At 33.6% G+C, this 17,221-nt stretch overlaps 1 protein-coding gene across 1 annotated transcript in view; it reads right to left on the bottom strand.

The window, feature by feature from the left end:
• Positions 1-17,221, bottom strand: part of SPOCK3 (SPARC (osteonectin), cwcv and kazal like domains proteoglycan 3) — a 167,600-nt gene that overhangs the window by 138,118 nt on the left and 12,261 nt on the right. The gene's annotated exons all lie outside the window — the stretch shown is intronic.

Genomic DNA, 17,221 nt, shown 5'->3' with positions numbered 1-17,221 from the left:
TGTAGGCAGTTTTAATTTTGGCATTTCCAAATTTTAAGAGCAAGACTTTGCAACATCCATGTTCTTTTATTAAGATTTTTGTAGAGTATGTGATATAAAATTCTTAGTAGGAATTGGAAAAGAGATGCATTTTTTACTCACTGGCTCATACATTAAATCAAATTCTGAAGGTGCTATTCAAAACAATAATAATAAATATATTGAAAACTATTTTCAATTATTTTTAAATATGGTTACAGATTTCTGAAAAATTTACTGATTCGAATGATTAAAAAGGAAAGAATATGCTGGGCAAAAAAAACCTGTTTAGTCATTTTTAGACATACTCCAGAATATATTTTGGAAAAAAGTCAAATAGGGGATTTCTATTGGATATCTCAACATATTGTAATTCTTTAAAATAACAGTATGGCCCTGCAGAAGAAAAAGGGGGATGCCACATTCAGTGGAGGCAACTCGATCTTTCCTCAGAGCCTACACTAAGGATCACTTAGAATCATAGAATCACAGAATCAGTAAGGTTGGAAGGGACCTCTGGAGATCATCTAGTCCAACCTCCCTGCTCAAGCAGGGTCACCTAGAGCATGGCAGACAGGGTTGCATCCAGGCAGGCTTTGAGTATCTCCAGAGAAGAAGATTCCAGAGATATTCAAAGCCTGCCTGGATGCAACTTTTCTAGAACAATATTTGACAAACTACCAAATTCAGAAATTTATTCAGCCCACTGTACCAATTAAATCTACAGCAGCAGAACTATAGAACTTAGTAAAGTCTTATTTTTTGAAAATACTAGGAAGATATTTTTTCTGGAATAATATCCAGGGTAAAAAAGAAAAAGAAAAAATGCACAACAGTAGATACAATGAAACTCTATCAAAACAGAGCAAGTCAGACTGACATGGAAAACCATAGACAGAAATGTCAGAGGCAAGACAGCATTTGGCATTTCTAAGTCTGACATGTCAAACACTCTTCACGGCGGAATACAGCAAGTAATGTATCTTTTAGCTTAAGGAAGAAAGTGCCTTCTCATGACACTAAAAACAGCTGATATACACTGCCATTATACCTGATAAGAAGCTTGTCTTTCAGAAAAGATCAGTCATAGCTTCATTTCTTTGTGCAAAACTGAATCAGAGATGCTAACGCTTCCCTTACAAAGTTCTGAAGACTTTGGTATTTGAAGGTACTTGAAGTTCTACAGGTTAAAAAAGAGGGTTGACTCATGCAGCAGCCTACTTTGACCAAACGTACTAGGAAATAAAAATGTCTTTTAAGAAACAGATATTATCCTTAGTTGTTGTTGGTTTTAATGATAATCATGGATTCTGCCATATAATGCCACTTGTGTGCTTGCATAAGAGAGGATCTGGATATGTTCCTCCCAAAAGGTAGACTCTTATGCCTAGGCACAGAGCAATGTTCTAGTCTACCTCTCATTACATGGAGATAGCAAACATCCTAGTGAAAAATGGAAGAAATTAAGAAATACGAAAGACGAGAGAGGCATAATAGTGTAATAATCATTACAAATCAAGTAAGAACAGATGTGGTAACACAATAGGGATGGAAGCAAAACCACAGGTCTACTAACAGGCAATGTATTTATTACATAATAGAAGACAGCAATTAAAATCATTGGTCTCAGTTTAAGAAGAAAATTGCTGCATATATTTTAAAAACTAAACCAAGTTATACTGAAATAAGACCTATTTTATAGGATCTGTAACATTTTTATGAGAAAAAAAATCTCTCTTAAACAAGCTGAGGACTTCTAAAAATAAGGAAAACACATATCTGAACTTAAAATCTGTGAAGACATAGTCTACAATTTAGAATTTGTAATTAACCAAAGATGGAGATATTCATTCAGTGTTCTTTGTGAATATTAACATTGGAACAGCTATTTTTACATATTCTAATTGTAGTCAAGGCTACATAGCTAGTACCAGAAGTAAAACATTTTTTACTGTGAAATAGGTAGATTTGTAGACAGTAAAGATAGAAAACAATAGAAAAATACATATTATTAAAGTGATATGAACTACAAATCTATACAGATATATACGAGTTTGTTCAGAAATTCAATCATCATTATACAACTGCATCTAGTAGATGTTACTTTTGTTAGATCTTGGAGTTATTCATAATGCAAGCAAACTATTGTTTGATTCTAGATGAGGGCTCTTTCTCAACAGTTCTTTCTGTAATACATTGATAAAAAGTAAGCATTAAGTTCATTGCCTTTTTATGCCCTCTTGCTGTTAGTGGTCAATTATAGAACTTACAGATATAAGTAGTACAGAACATAAAATAAATCATATGAACTGGCAAGCCTCATGATTATATAATGCTGAGTTACTGAAAATTGATCAATGTCGAAAACGTCATTACAAACGAACACTTTTAACATCTATTGTCTTTTTTACTGCCATTCTATTTCATCAATCGTGTACAATGGAACAGCTGATATAAGAACAAATGACATTAATATGTCCTACTGACAATACTGGGCAAGAATAGGTGTAAAGGGGAACACATTTTAATGCTCAGGAAAGTTACTAGACACAAACAAGTGGTTTGGGTTTTTTTTAAAAAAATCAGAAGAAAAAACAAAGCAAAAAAAGGGTAATTTGTGCAAGTGTCAACAAGACACTTCAACAAGATCATCAAGTATGTGAATATGTGATAAATTTTGGTCACTGACATACATACCATAGATGGATTTTAATGATTGACATATTAAAATCCTTAAGTTATCCCACATCCAGTTATTGAGGAAAATTACCTTAGGTATTCTACATGCCCTGGTTCTTTATATATTTATGATTCATCTTTTTTAAATGACTTAAAGTAGAAGGATACTTTAAACAAAAATATCAAAGCTGTAACCACAATACTGTATTATTTCAAGACTGAGAGGAGCTCAAAAGAAAGAAACGGACTATATTATGTATTAAGAAAGTTGAAGAAAAAGATACCTACAGGTCCACAAATGGAAATATCCTCCCCAGGTCTTTGAGGAAAATGTTTTGCCTTCTAATAAGTAACCAATAAAAAGATTACTCAATCACTCTAGCAGCTAATGAGATATCTAACATATTTCATTATCATTTTCAACTTTTGCCACTATACTTGTTCAAGTGCCAGTATTTCCATTGTGGGTAACAAAGAAAGGACAAGTCTGCACTGTTTGAAAGGCTCTTATTTGTGAAGTTCTACAATTCCTCACAGAACTTACAAAGCAAACCTAGTGTTTCCCCCAGCTTGTTTGGTACCTGTGAAATCTGAGCTGATGCATCGTAGGCCTGTCTTCAGGCCGCTATGCATCTTTAAATGCTAGGGCAGAGATTGCATTTTTAAAAAGTGCCAGAATAAGCTTATTCCATTTCAACACTCCAAAAGTTGATATATTGATGAAAAATGTAACCTAATAGTACTAGTTTCTCTGTAGCACTACATACTTAGAATGCATGGGAGATGGCGAGTGGTATCCCAGACCTATGTGAAATAAGATCCCATGCTTAATGACAAACTGAAGTATGTCATCATCTTTTACATTGTTTACTTTCTCTTTAATAGAACTTAGAACTAAAAATACAAAGAAGTATTTGTTCACATACTTACTGGCGGTTCTCTGTTTCTGAACCCTTCACATTAATTTTTATATTTTTGTAACCTCTTGTTACTGAGAAAGAAATTTATTTTCAAGTTAAAGAATTTATTTTCAAATTCTGAAAGGTATTGCTGCATACTTGCCAGCAAGAAATTCAAGAACAGATTGCTGAGTTCCACTGTGGAAAGCTATACAAACCAGATTTTGCACCCTTAGCACTCTATAGCTCTGGATTTTGATATCCCCAGGGGAAAATAAAATAAAACAATTAAGAAAGATCAGGATCAAGAAACACTGGATACTACAGTTCCAAGGTGATTATTAACTAAAGAAAACTTAGGAAATTTTTAATGTGAAAAAACATCCCTCAAAGGAGCTGTCATACTTCCATCAGCCTTACTTTTTGTTTGTTTGTTCTTAATCAAGCAGCATCTGAATATTCTGGACACTGGACTGGACACTGCTAAGTAATACTAACTGAACGCGCTGAGGCTTGAGAAGTTCTGAGGTGTGTGACAGCAGCCCTGCCACATTTGGCACTGTAACATGAAGCCAGCACTGACTATGTGCTACTTCCTGTATCTCATGAACATGAGCAGTCTGCAAATGCTGTTTTTCCCCAAAGAGAGAGTAACGCATAAAAACTAACAGAACTAACTAAATAGCAGTGATTCTAAATGCAGGAGGAAGTCCAGTTTAATCATCTTTCATTTGGGATGTTATCATTGGCACTGCCCACCATAGAAAGAGCTTGGTTGCTTATGATGCAGCAGTTTAAGTCTGTGAATTTACTTAAGACTATTAAGTTCTGGGAAACTTTGGAATTTAAGATCGTCAGGTGCAAAAATACTTTATATATCTGAATAGATGAGTAGACTACTACATCTTTCTCTGGTCAGTCTTTCAGGGAAATAAAAGCAGACAAGCATGTTATACTCACCATTTTCTTGTAGGACACAGATATGATAACAAAACATTACACTGAAAGTTCACATAAAACCATGAGATACTTTACATGAGAAATACTCTTAATATATAAAAGTATTCAAAGCTTCAACCCAATACTGAAGCGAGATGTTAGGAATGACCTTTCTGACTGTAAGAATATATGGTGTTTTTCAACATATGCGGGTATGTAACTACAAAAAAAGCCTGTAACTGGAAGAAGATCCTGCAAGCTTCCTTCCAATGAGCTGGAAAAGGGCGGCGAAACCAATTTCCTGTATCTTCTGTGACCTCCTTTTACAGCCATGCCGTACATTACTAAAATCTTTTATTTCATCATTCTAGCAAGTCAGTAGCAGGTAACTTCAGATATACTGGAGTGGGAAATATATTTCTCTTTTCTCAACTTAGAATTATTCTATATATGTGTGTTTGTGTGTACACACCTATGTACATACACTTTAAATATATAAAATTATTGCTCATTATTGGTATAATATCTCATCCCTGGTATACTTGCATATTTTTTTCTACACTAAACAAATTATTACACACTGGTAACACATATATATTTTTCTCAAATCAGAATTAATTATGCATAGTGCTACTGGTATTTAGTTTTCCAAAACAGGCTGTTTCTCTTCTTTTCAGAACCCTCAGTCTGATTACAGTTCAATATTATTAAGATTTTTCCCCCTAAATTTCTGTTGTTTCTAGAAGTAGTCTCTGACTGTATCCTCATGTACACTGAGCTACAGTTCAAAAGAAAGGAAAAAATCAAAAGAAAGACAGTTTTGCTGCGGCCAAATGACTGCAATTGCTGGTCAACTGAATCCTGTCAGCAGTTCACAAGGTTGATAATGACAATCCAGAGAAAAACAGGTTCAAAAGGGAACTTTTAAAAGATGGACTGAAATGCTATTTAGTTTTCAGCAGCACCCAAGTCTAGGCCATATATTATATTAGCTATTAATCAAAGATTAGAATATTATTACTATCCAAACAGTTTATAATATAAGAGAGAACAGGATGTGTGAAAGATACCAGAAACTATAAAGACACAGCTTGTATTAATGCAAGATGCACAGATAAATGCCTTTGCTGTGTGTATCTGAAAATACTGCTTTGTAGATTGCTGTTTGTTTCCTGTCTGCTTTAGCTTGACTGAGGAACTTTAATAGGAAAATGAAAATATGCAGCAGTTGAATGAAGAAATTACAAAAGCCTAATACCTGTCAGGAATTGAACTCCTATTTAAAACCTTCAAGAACTTTGCAAATAATAAAATTTCAGTTTTATATCACAGTAAAATGCAGGTGCCCTTTCCCTAACCCACTACTGAATTGTAGCCTGATCTCACTATTCTTAAAAATTTTACCATAGAACCCTTCTTGACAGGCAAACAGAAGGATATGAGGATAAGTAGGAGGGTTTATTTTATTTCATTTTTGCATGCAAATAGAATTGCAGAGTCAATAAAACATGCATTTCTAAGAAAATAAGTCCAGGGGCTTTTTTACTTTTCAAATCACATTGGAAATGTGCCCAATAATACAATTTATGTGAGTTAATGACATTATGAAGTTCACCACAAACCTACAAATTAAAAAGTTCTGCTTGCTCTTTTAGCCTACAAAAATATCGGTCAGCAAGGCCTTTGTTTTTTTTGGTGTACCTACAGGAAAAGAAATAGTGATTCTTTTTAGGGACCCTCCCTAGTGAGTGTGACAGAAATCACCAGAAATGAGGAAGATTTATCTTTGGCTGTAAGGCTCATGTAATTTTGTACTCTAGAGCATGAAGCAGAAGAATCAAGATATATACATTTAGTCTCTCAAATCTGAGCCATTCATATAGACACATATGCATTTCATTAGCATAGGACTAAAGTGTGAATGCTCACTGAACAACTGTTTTCTTCTGGACTGAAAAGTAATTTTTTTCTCAGTAGCAGAATGTCATGACCAGTAAAAGGCAAGAACAGGGAAGAATAGATCACTTGTAGTGAGTCATAAATAAGGTTTAGTGTGGTGAGTGACAACTGTGCTCACTCATTAATGGCTACCGTACCTGGATGATCCAGAACATGAAATACATTAAGGAGAAGGAATGCCCTAAAAAGAGTGAAAAATGGGCTAAAATCCTATTCTATATCAATGACTGGGGTCAACATGAAGCTCTCCCTGAACTCTATTCCCTCCATCCACTTATGCTGTTAAATCCACGAGCTCAAATCCTAAATTCTGTTTACTGCTCGTATGAGGACAAGGCTGCCTCCAAGTCATGCAGCTCTGTATTGTACTAGGAAATGACCTTGGCCTCTAGAATTCAAGCATAAAGCTCCTGGGTTTGTCTGTCTGTTTATTTGTTCTTACTGAAAAACTGTAAACACAGGCAGCCAAGAGAAACAAAAAACTACCTCGCTTCCTTGCCTGTGCATGCTCTCTCTTACCTACCCCTGAAAAACTATTTAGTAGATTGCTTTTCCAATACTCACAGCAGTCTGTTCTGGAATGGAATAAGAAGCTGGAGACAGCTTTACATCTTCTTATACAGTGTGTTATAGCTTTCTTACAGTCCTCTGTGATAAGGACTGTTTCATAGGTCAAATTTTCAGTTAAACACTCAAGGAAATTGAGTAGGACTGATCAGACACATCTGGAAAACTAAGAACACACGTGCTTGTGAACCAACGTGAGAAAGTATGTCAAAACCTAGCAAATAGTGAAATACTGCACTAATTTTAAAGATAAAAGTCCATAAAAGCTGAAAAAACCCTACAGTTCTCATTTGTTGTAAAGCAATTTTTGTAACGTATGATGTGATATTGCCACAAAACTACACTAAAAAAATATTATCAAGTAGTTACCAAAGTGTTAACACCTATAATATGCATCTATACTTCAACATATGTTCTTCTAATAGATCTTTATTTTTGTGAAGTAAACTAATCAATAATCCTAGAATAAGGCTATATGCATGATGGGGTTGTGCTAATAAACAGTATTTCTGTTATCAGGAAACTACAGTTTGAAGACTGTCGAAGAGATTTTAACAGGGACCCACAAAAGTACAAGCTAAAGATGATGGAGGAGGCCTTCAAAATACAAGTACAGGATGATAACAAAAAGTATAAACACAAATCAAACTGTTACCAGTTGTATTGGCACCACACTTCAGACTGGGAATGTAAAATTGATCACTGATATGTAGCAGTACGCTGTAGGATGTTATCATTAAAGGGAAATATATACACCTACATTTATAACAGTAACCCATCCTTGAGGCTTGGTTTTAATTTCAATGCAGCATATTAAAATATTATCCAATTTCTCCTACATTTTGAACTGTAGTTATTACATGATCTCAGTGATGCATATCCTGACTAACTATTCAAGGTATGTGTTATATCATATTTTTTCTTCAAATTATGCTTAACAGATTAAGAGCTTGCAAAATAAAATTTTTATAATAATGGACATCCATACCACACTAAACTGTACTACTTTATCAAGAACAGTAAAGGTCATACAAACCTCTAGTATATTTGCAGTTAGAGTCCTTTTATCGATATACATCATTAACCAGTTGAAAAGCGACACTATCTTGATTTAAAACACTATTTAACAGTACCACTATAACAGTAGCAGTTAAAGTCATATTGGAAGAAAAATTCAACTCCTTATCAGTCCTGTCATTGTGATACAAAGCTGTGCAGGGATTACATACAAGTATTTGACATTAATTACAGTTCTGCACATTCCAGAAGCTAAAGAGAAGCCAAGAGAAGTCTTACTAAGCTTATGTAAGAATGTGTCAAGTATCTCTAAGAAATATAAAAATTATAAAAGGAAAAAATATTAATGAAAGTTTTGAGGTTAGTACAAAACTGTATACTAAAAAAACCTATACTACACCCTATACTAAAAAATAATTATATATTCCTGAAAAATAAAATTTTATTTAAAAAAATTTATATGTTCCTGAATTATTATACTTTTTAATAAGATCTTTTCTACTTTTGCAAACATGCACTTTGTAACTATTACCCATCAGTCACAACAATGAGGAATACTTAGTTTGCAGGCAGTTAATAATTTAGTGTCTCTCATCCAGACATCCATTTTGTTATCTTGGACTGCCAGATAAGAAAACAATAATTCCTATTGTGACTTCAAGTATTATTATTCACTTTGTAATGAAAAATAAGCAAGATGAACAATACAGAAGAGCATTGTGACTCCTAAATGCTCAATGAATTGTTTAAAAGAAAAGGCTACTGTCATCTGCAGTAGGACCAAGATACACAAACGTAAATCAACAAAAGATTTTTCTATATTTTAGAAGCCTAATTGTTAAAAAATGGCTTTATTTTGGGACTAAGGATAGTCACTTATTTTCATAATACTCTAAAATCTATTGATGATCCTATTACTATTTTTCAAAATTAATATAGGTCAGCTATCATAATATTTGAAATCTTTGTAATCTTAGAGAAATGAGGGGAATTTATGCTCCGATGTTTTTTGTAAATATCTTCTATCTATTGTGCATTTGTTTTACAATGCTTTGCAAAAGTCTTTAGATACACTACAGAAATTCTTTGCAATTATTGAAACCTATATGCAAATATTATCTTTTAATTAAATATTAGTTTAGCAAGCAGTAGAACAATTATAGAAGAGAAAGCCCGCGGAGCTGCTGAAAAATTGGCCTGAAAGGACTAGGATTTCACCTTCAAGTGTGTTATAATGTGTGCTTTAGTCTCTCAATTAGAAAAAGAAGTATAATTTTAAATGAAAAGATTCTTGTACAACTAACTGTTTATCCAATAAATTATGGGAAAGCATTTACTTTTAGAAATCAGAAGCTAACTGAGTTTGAAAAGTAAAGGCCTGAAATAAATAAGAATATGCTATCGATAGTGCAGGTGGAGATACAATTTAACATGTAACAAATTTACATTTAAACAAAATGCAGATTACAAGCAATAAAATATTTGGGAATAATTACATCATCCTTGCAGTTTCTAATCAGAGACTGAAGTATCTCATTAAAAATTGAAGCAAGTATATTCAGCCCAGTAATTTTCACTGTAATTAGTGATGTAATCTTTAACACAAGATGAATCTAGACCAAGTGTTGCAAACGATCTGATGCAGAAACTTACTAGTTTTATGTATATTTGGAAACAAAATTCTCCAAAATATTTTGAATATTTTTCATTCATCCTCAACAGTTTTTAAGCTGTTTAATCATATATTCAACATTCTATAATCCATATTTGCTACCAAATTTACTTTATACAAATGGCTTATACTACAGAAGTCTATGAAAACATGAAACATATTGATTTTAAAGGATTACTAGTCCTCTCAGAGCAGAAGTCAGACAGGCTGTTTTATTAAAGATGACCATCTCTATATTAGAGGAACATGTCACTGATATATCCAGGGAACTAAGAACTTCAGTATTCCTGATACATTATAGAGAAATGTTAAGACACCACTTATAGAAAGGCTCTCACAAATATTTGAGAATTATTTTGAGATTAGTTAGCAAGCTTTCACTATGCAGACTGGAAAAACACTAAAGCTTTTCTTGTTTTTTTAAACAAGAATGAGGACTAACGAATGTGTCAGTATTTTGTGAAAAAAGACAGTAATAAAAAAGCAGGCAGAAGAGACTTATGCTTCATTTGTGGAAAATCAAATGCACTGTAACATTTAAACAAGATAGACATAGGCAAAGAAAGGGTTTAATATTTTCAGATCTGCACAAAGTTAGCAGCTTTAGCTCCAGAGAGCTGTCAGACTTTCAAGGGAAAAAAAAATTCCCCCTCTAGAAGTTAGAAATATGGAATGAACCCAAATTAATTAGAATAACAAGAGAAACTGTATCTTTTATGAAAGTCATAACTGATACTGATACATTACTGACGAGATTAGTTAATTTATAAAATAAATAAACTATAAATAAATCAACAGCTACAAATTTTGACTTATAACTTGCAGTTTTTTTCTCTTGTGGAATGGCTTCTAAACTTTTTATTTTCAGGAGAAATGGGGAAAAGTACTTTGAAACTCTATGGGAGACAGAAGTAAAAATATATTATTTTCTTTTCTTTTGGTTTTTTTTTCTTCTATAAATGAAGGACATCACTGGAGTTTGCCTGGGGTTTCTGAAATTAAGTTCAAGACAGGCAGTCCACACTCTCAAAACTAATGAGATTAGATTTTTCTCACAATTGTGCCTCTACAAATAATCTGAATGTTATACAATTTAAACTTCTTAATAGAAAAAGTATGCAGGCAAGAAAAACTAACGAGGGTAAGAATAATAGAAGGTTCTAAATAAGTTAGTAACCCATGTTGATTTGTGGGATACAAAAACATAACTTTTTCTCACTTCTTAACAATATTAGAGTAGAAATTTAGCAAACAGATACAGCATGTATAGATTTTAGATTATATCTCATTCAATACAAAATTAGCAATGTACTATGTAGTTTAGGAAGGAAAAAATATTTCAGTAGATAATACATATACTATAGCAGACATCTAATCTTATTCCATACTTTTATTATTATTCTTCATCAAAATACATGCAAATTATAATACAGAAAATGTACTGGGATATCAGGAGACTGTGATGAACCCTGAGGTTCATCGTCTGTATTGTAACACAGAATGACCTTAAGGATATATTTATAGCAAAGAAGAAAACTTTAAACTTTTGCAAAATTCAAGCTTATTTAAAGCTCGTAGTAAAAGCAGGATTTGAAATACAAATTCATAGATCAACTTTCTCCTAAACCCATTATCAACCATCTGTTTATTAATATTGTTATTTCTTAGGGGAGAAGGATACTTGTGGCATTGGGTTCAATTATTCTATGCATTCAGAAAATATTAGCTACCTTATGGAAAAGAAATCATTACACTACAAATTAAAAAATTAAAGGAGATCCTTTTTTTTTTTTTTTAAAAAAAAAAGGCTTCACAGCTACAAACTTGTTTTCAATAATGTGCCATCTTTTGTAGTAAGTACCAGTAGAATTTGGGCTCATTTTTTCAATTTATATTTAAAGTGAGGATAAAGTCCAAAATTCATAATAATACTATTACTTGAACTCTTCTGAACTTTGCCTAATCAGAAGTAATCTGTCATGTGTCAAAGACAAGTCCTAGTGTTCATAAAAGATTAATATAGCACTACAATACTTTTGAGACAAATCAGCACAGTTTCGCATCTCAACAAATAGCCCTTTGATGATCCAATTTCTCAAAAACTAATTCCAACATGACCTTAATTTAAACACTTTTTATTTATCCATTAAGAAACACCTGTCCTGTGACATTTATCTTTATTCTACTTTGTGAGTACTTAAAAAAAATTGTTGACACTGTATATTCTAATTACTTCTCCACTTGACAAAAGCTGTGCTAAAAGGGAGTTACATCAGGCAGTTTCAATAGGTTCAGATAAAATGCGTTATGGAGATACCAAGCCTTTAAACAAGATGCTGCTTCCAAGTTTAGGCTGAATCTTATTGACAGTGAAATGACCAAAGGTTTATGATAGACACACATTATCCCAAATAAAAGTAAACTAATTCTTAAAAAAATGCAGATATTTTCTTCTCTAGTTCCCCCCACCATGCCTGCACTGTGCAGAATTAATGTTGTTTGGATCCCCTAACAATGACAGTTCTCACTAAAAACAAAGTAATCAGCTCTCACAGGAAGTGGCAGGAAAGAAGGCTAAGACAGGTGTGGTATCCTCCCTTCTCTCTCTATTAATACTTCCAGGTACAATGTATGGTCTAAGTCACAGGACATACTCACTTGCCTCTCCTGCCAATTTATTTTCAAAGCAGCTGATCTAACCCCAGTTCTAGCCCTAATGCTTGGGAAATACTCCACAAGTACTTTTTATATGTCAGCCTCTACAGTTCTCGTCTCTTATGCAGGTAAATACGCTAATTTACTTTCTAGCACCTCGCATTCTTCGGCTTATTTATATGTATCCTCTCTTAATGTTCTTCTCTAAGTTTCTTTAGCTATCTTTTTCTCCTATTTGTACAAACTTCATCCTTAGCCTCTCTATGCAGAAGATATGATAGTATATACAAAAATGCATTTTAGTAGTATATACTTTTTACCATTAGTTTTTAATCACTAAATGTTTATCTGCTAAAGCTGCTAGATAAGAATATTCTTCAGGGAAACTAATGAAGAAGTGCTCTTCTTCAAAATAGCCATCTTCCATTGTTTCTAAGGAAAATAAAGCCATCAGTTGTTTTTATTAGGAGTAAAGACAGAGGCCTCAGTGCCATTCAGAACAATGGCAGCTATTCTGAACGAGAGCAATTCGACAGGCAGCTCTCGCTAACAGAACATTATTTGTCAGCCCCTAAAGTGGCAATTTCTACTGATGAAGCTTAAACAAAAAAAGAGAACTAAGAAAGGTGTTCAAAAGTGGCCCACAGAAAACTCCAGTGAATTTCAAGTACAAAAGAAAATCTGATGCATCTGCATTATTCTTACATGCAATTTAACTTTAATTTGAACTAATTGATTAATTTCTTGTAGATCATTAGTGACTGCATTATTATTCTGAAAGAACATATGACATCTTCTTCGTATGCAGTCTAGCATGGAGTTCCTGCTCTATGTGTAAAATTCCAATCTACTTTGACCATACGATGCTTCACAATGGCTCCCTTGTAGAGAACAGCAACAACTGAGCCATTGCTAAACAGCTCCCTGAATGTGATAATAGATTATCTCCGATGACTGGCAGACATTCTGAAAAAGGATGAGAAATGAGATTTGTCAGCAACGGCAAAGCATAAGTAAAGAAAGATCCCTTCCCTTTGTTAGGAAGAGATTGCTGGTGGAAAAACTACTACAAGTTTTCAAGACTACAGTCCCATCTTTTTAGGGGGCAGGGAGAGATGGAGGGGGAAGGGAAAGTCTACTGGCAAGTTTTTCTGCTTCAGTAGCATCTTACTATATGTGCAACACAAATCATATTCTCCAAATTTCATTTACTAGCCACTTTGCACTGTAACTTCTTCTTTATCCTATGAATTTTTCCTTAATATTTTTCTTTAAAAGTAATTCTGTTTAATTCTGTCCTTTAACACATTATCCCAGTATTAATTTTATAAAAGATGTGTGTTTCTTTTTCATATTCTCTTTGCTTTCTTGTTAAATTTTTCTGTAAGAGACAGCTCTTATGCTGGTTTTCTAAAAACAGGTATGTGGAAACAGTGGTGTTCCCCACCCCAGACAGATCACCAATCAGGGCCATTGCAGATCCAAAGATCATAAAGCTTACCGGGATCAATAAATTTTTTGAAACACTGATTTTTTCGATATAATTTTTCAGTCAGTTTGTTACAGCACCATCATTTACCAATTTTTATTCTAATACAATGCTTTTTGCCTTCTACTTTTAACATCACAGAAACTATTGTTGCCTAAAGTATTTTCTATTACTTTTATTTACTGCAAACTCTTCCCCCAACATCTAATTTATTTAATGTAAATAATTAACCACATGAGTCTTGTTTAGATGCACAGGAGCAGAAGACGACACACACATCCCATAAGAAACAAAGCTAATTTAGATGAAGTTGTAAAAGACAACCTGAGACTAGTTTGTTCTCTTCAACAAAAGAGGTGCATAAGCAAAGGCAGAAATGGATGCTGGAAAGCCATAGTATAGTGAGCACTCTGGCCTCATCAATAAAAAGTCCCCTGGACATTACTCTATAAAGAGTAAAATCGGGTAAAAGGTTTTGGCCTAATTCTAGAGCTTTCAGGGCTCCTGCAAACTTCAATGAAATGAGCAGGAATATTTTTAAATGACTTCAGTGAGACATGGTAAATTTTCAGATGCATAATTCCCATTCACTGGATGTTTTAAAGTACTAAATTTTTTTATGTACAAATGAAAGGCTAGGTTTATCACAAAGCTTGGTTCTTATTGGTACACAGCCAACACCAAACCTTTACTAATGACCTTCAAACTATTACTAAAGACACTGAAATCAACTTAAATATTTATTCAAGAGTTACAGAAACTATGTGAAACCAGGAACTTTCACAACCAGGTTGCACCCTTAACATCTCCCTTCCCATTTACAACCATTATCTTACTCTATGGCATGTATCAGGTTATTAATGCCTTAAATCTCAAAACAAGCAGATTCAGACCTTGCAAGAATGACTGACAGTCCCAGCTGCTGCAAGAAACTGATGATGATTCAGTAGGTGACACTCATCTAAGTCAGTACTGAATTCACATAGAAGCAGCGTATTAGAAAGGACTACGTTGCTAGAAACATTTTCTCTCTATGGGACTTCATATTAGAGACTCCATTATTTTATTCTGGCCAAATTCTTGGTAGCTATAATTATAACTGACATGACTTTTTCCACACAAATCTGGAAGATCAGTCGTTTTGGCATCCAATTAGGAAATCACATTCTTCATTCTTGAGATTTGCCTTTGCTTCAAAATACAAGAGCCTTCAATCTGCCTTAAAATAGAACTATATTGCAGAGGACTAAAATCAGCTAAATTCTGCCTCAGAATGGGATAAATTTCAGTGTTACTAAATATTAACCATTTATACAGCATAGAGTGCTATGCCTTCCTCCTGGAAAAATTCCAAAATACAATCACTGAACTTCAGCTTATATCACTCTCTCTTTCACTCTGTTAGCTTCTGAATTAAGCCTTCATGTAGTATTCTGTACTCAGAATGAAATAAAATTATCCAGTCTTTCTCCCTATAGAGAGCTGCTTTTTCTATTCACAAGCTGTTTATAATATTTTTGACTGAAGCTTATCTGTTAGAAGACCTAATTGAACTAAAAGGAAATACACTTTTTTAGTATATATAAACCACAGTGAATATACTTACCTTTTTTACATCACTGTACTTCCATAGCATTATGCTCAGAAATTCTGTTGAAAAATCATCCCACTCTATCTTTCATTTTACTATATGAGTTTTCACAGCCTAGCTTTCAGGATCATTTCCCCATAGACTTGACCCAAAATCCACATTAGCCAATAGAAGCTTTTCTAAAGATTTTCTTCATTTCAGGGCCAGGCTTCATTGTTAGTTTCATCACTGACTATTAGAAAAAATGAATATGAACAGTCATATTTAAAGTATGAAGAAAAGCAGATTTTGAAAGTATAGTTAAGTGTAACAATTGCTGAAAAGGTTTTCACACATCCAGCACAAATCTAGTTACATTTTTCATACTATTCCAAATTGTAACTCACAATAAATTTATGACTACCTTAAGAGCAGAAATAGGGTGGGTACTATTTATTTACCTTTTCTTTTTATTTAATAGCATCTACATTCAGAAAATACCAAGTAGCTCAATGTATCTTTCTGCAAGAAGACTGGTATTAGATTACATTTATATCACCAATTATATCCATTCTCTTCTTTCCATTTTAAAATGCTGCCCCTATTGCAATGAAGTATCTTTCTAACCAAGGTTTATTAAAGACAGCATACCAAATTCAACAAGATAGCATATGTCTGTCTGCCAGTACAAACCTAGATTCCCAATCAGGTCAAGCTTGGTATAGAGCAGATTGCTCTAGTGGAACACAGCTACAACCTCCAAATTCCAAACGCAGAAACTGAAGACTGCAGAGAAGAACACATCAATACCTCATTACATTAGCTTCATTGTGTTTTGATTGCAAAGGAGTTATATAAGTGAAAGAAGAATAAGGCTTTGATCCTCTCAGGCCCTTGAGTTTTCTTAATATGACCTTTTCCTGAAATATAGACATTAATAATTGACTGATTTATCCTGAAAACAGCAAAAATTAGCAGTTATTAAGTAGGTTGTAAGAAAATAACAGTTTAATTCAAAAATATTTTAGTAGTAAGGCAGGTATGCTTACAGACAATGTTGGCTTAGTGCAGTAGATGCAGTGCTGATGGCATTTAAGTAAATCTTCATCTATCATAAAACTAACCTCTAAAATATTGTACATCTCATTTGCTTGTCACTAAAGTTCTGCAGTAAACCGGTTATGTATTTAGACTGGGGATCAAATCCTCAATGCTTTTTCCTCTAATCACTCCACGTCTGGTCATCTCAGTTACAGTTACAAACAAGTAGCAGCAGAATGTCAAGGCTGTCCAGGCGAAAAGTTGCATAGTGAAAACAAAACAAAGTACCAAATCTTTGCTATGAATTCAATGCTAACACAAATCATAGTAAGATTTAAGACTAGGGTGCAACTCCCTCCTTGAGTCTACTGGAAATGCTGAGTAATATGGCACTTTAGATATGAATTGCAATCACAGCTGAAGACAGTCCATTATAATCTCTATCAACCTATATGTGCTGCCTTCCTTCTGGTAAAAAGGAAGAAAAAGCAGCCTGAAGTGGCATTAACATTTGGGTTCAGTTTTTATCAGTGATACTTTAAAGACAGGTTGTGTTTCCATTTTTGTCCTTGTTCATAATTTTGCCTGGATCAGTTGCAGATCACTAAGCTGATAAAGGCAAAAAAAACCAAAACGTTTTCCAGGTCAACAGCTACCACCTGCTGCACTGGAATAGTGACTATCTCCATGAAATGCTTTTCTTCAGAGAACCTGTC

Source organism: Rhea americana, unplaced genomic scaffold (genome assembly GCF_003343005.1).
Source record: "Rhea americana isolate MKP2758 unplaced genomic scaffold, rheAme1 scaffold_60, whole genome shotgun sequence".
NCBI classification, from domain to species: Eukaryota; Metazoa; Chordata; class Aves; order Rheiformes; family Rheidae; genus Rhea; species Rhea americana.
This window is presented reverse-complemented; position numbering and strand designations above follow the sequence as displayed.